Raw genomic sequence first — 2,937 nt, 5'->3', positions numbered from 1 at the left:
TTGAGGGAACAGCAGATGGAGAGAGGATCGTTCCCCAGGAGAGAAGGGGGAAGAGAGTAAAGGGAGAGAGGAAGTGTAACACAGGGGCAAGGATTGGCTTCAAGAGGCCACATGGGGGACCAGGACGAAATTTTGGCCAGAAGAGGGGAAGGATCCATTGAGAAGGAAGTGAGGATGCTGACCCTATCAGCAGAGGTGTGTGTGATGGCGGGGCTAGGATGTTTCCATGCATGGGGTGACTGCCAAGAGGTGGGAGGACTATGGAAGCCAGGACGGGCTTCAGAGGCAGGCGGTGTGTGTGAATTAATTCCCATGCCTCACGGAGGAGACACACTCCAGGGCCCTTTCATCACTCACACGTGGGGCTATTAATCTCATTCATATGTTCACTCATTCATTCATTTAACAAGCTCTTACTGGATTCTGGTGTCGGCAGGGTACAGGGATCAGTACACACAGATGAAACAGGTGCTGTGGCAGACCAGCTCTGGGAGAGCTAAGGGAGGCTTCCCAGAGGGGGCTACAGAGGTGGGCTTTGCCTGGTGGAGGCGGTATGACACTTCAGGGAAGGCACCGCATAGACAGAGGCATGAACCATGAAAAGCCAGGAGTGGTGGTGGGGTGTCGAGGGAAGGATGAGAAATTCAGCGTAGCCCATGAAAGTTCAGCCCATAAGACTGGACAAGCAAGTTGGGACCAAACTGCGAAGGGGTGGCTTAGATTCTATTCTGTGGGTGACCAGGAGCCCCCTCCCATGCTTAGCTTAGAGTTACAAAATCAGATGGTTTTGAAAACGACCAGTCTCAAGCACCAGAAGAAACCGGGGCTGAGTAACAGGTTAGGAGGCTGCTATGAAAGACCAAGCAGTGGCAAGGGGGGAGGGGCTTGGTGGTGGTGGTGGAGGCCCAGGATTGAGAGAAGGCCTGGGGGGAGAGGGAGGAAGGAGAGGAGGAGAAGAGGGGAGAAAAGGGGAGGAGAGGAGGCCTGAGAGAGAGAGGAGGCCTAGGGGAAAAGTGCCTAGGGAAAGGGAGGACAAGGAGAAGTGCTGTCTTTTTTTTTTGAGACAGAGTCTCATTTTGTTGCCTGGGCTAGAGTGCATGGCATCAGCCTAGCTCACAGCAACCTCAAACTCCTGGGCTCAAGCAATCCTACTGCCTCAGTCTCCCAAGTAGCTGGGACTACAGGCATGCACCACCATGCCCAGCTAATTTTTTCTCTATATATTAGTTGGCCAATTAATTTTCTTTCTATTTTTTTTTTTTTTTTTTTTTTTTTTTTTTTTTTTTAGACAGAGTCTCGCTTTGTTGTCCAGGCTAGAGTGAGTGCCATGGCGTCAGCCTAGCTCACAGCAACCTCAAACTCCTGGGCTCGAGCGATCCTTCTGCCTCAGCCTCCCGAGTAGCTGGGACTACAGGCATGCGCCACCATGCCCGGCTAATTTTTTTTATATATATATATCAGTTGGCCAATTAATTTCTTTCTATTTATAGTAGAGACGGGGTCTCGCTCTTGCTCAGGCTGGTTTTGAACTCCTGACCTTGAGCAATCCGCCCGCCTCGGCCTCCCAAGAGCTAGGATTACAGGCGTGAGCCACAGCGCCCGGCCTATTTTTTTTTTTTTTGAGACAGAGTCTCGCTTTGTTATCCAGGCTAGAGTGAGTGCCGTGGCGTCAGCCTGGCTCACAGCAACCTCAAACTCCTGGGCTCAAGCAATCCTCCTGCCTCAGCCTCCCACGTAGCTGGGACTACAGGCATGTGCCACCATGCCCGGCTAATTTTTTATATATATATCAGTTGGCCAATTAATTTCTTTCTATTTATAGTAGAGACGGGGTCTCGCTCTTGCTCAGGCTGGTTTTGAACTCCTGACCTTGAGCAATCCGCCCGCCTCGGCCTCCCAAGAGCTAGGATTACAGGCGTGAGCCACAGCGCCCGGCCAATTTTCTTTCTATTTATAGTAGAGACAGGGTCTCACTCTTGCTCAGGCTGGTTTTGAACTCCTGATCTTGAGCAATCCACTCACCTTGGCCTCCCAGAGTGCTAGGATTACAGGCATGAGCCACCTGTGCTGGGCCAAGAAGTGCTGTCTTGAGGGTCTCATCTTTGGGAAGGAGTAGGCAGGGAGACTTTACCTGTAGTGAGCTTGGGTAGAGAGCTCGGTTTAGAATTATCTGAGAATCTGAGCCATGGGAATGGATGAATTTGATCTTGGAGGGTGTGCAAGGGAAAAAAACAAGATCAAATGTGCAACTCTGCAGAGGAGAAATCTGTGAAAGAGTTAAAGCGGAAATGGTCAGACACAAAAGAAATGGGACAGAAAGTCAAAACCATTAAGGAAAGGAAGCTTTCCAAGCAGAAGATGAGGAAACATGCCTGATGCAGGGCAGCGGTCAGGCCTGCAACAGCACCTGGGTTTGTGGGTTGCAAGGTCTCTCATGGTCTCAGCAGGAGCAGTTTCCATTCAGCCTTGAGAGCAGAAATACTGAGCTAGGCCTTGGGCAAGAGGAGACAAGTTGCCCTCTTCCAAAGTAGTCTGTTTTATCATTTTTGAATACCCTGATTTTTTTCCCTGTTACATCTCTTGCTCAGACACAGAAGCAATTGTTTATAAGATGCTATACAAACAAAAACTACAGTTGTGTTACAGAGTTCTGCTTGCTGGTATAGAATACCTCCAGCTAGCCAGATCAGAAGACTGTTGAGTTCATTTGGATTTGCTTTTGGTCTGATTCACCCAAATAAGGCATGGACTGGCCTACATTCCTGAGGTTCTGTGTCTGCTGATATTTCACAGTTAGGAAGTCCAGTTCAACAGATAATGCTAGAAAACAATACCTTACAACATTGGCTCTCTCCTTAACAAACGAAACACTGGATATTTGTATTCTTGAGTGTACACTCAATCCCTATGCCTGTGTAGATGAAAAGAGACCTAAGA

The sequence above is a fragment of the Microcebus murinus genome, chromosome 9 (assembly GCF_040939455.1).
Source record: "Microcebus murinus isolate Inina chromosome 9, M.murinus_Inina_mat1.0, whole genome shotgun sequence".
In the NCBI taxonomy this organism is placed as follows: domain Eukaryota; kingdom Metazoa; phylum Chordata; class Mammalia; order Primates; family Cheirogaleidae; genus Microcebus; species Microcebus murinus.
The sequence above is the reverse complement of the archived record's forward strand: the minus strand, read 5'-3'. Positions refer to the sequence as shown.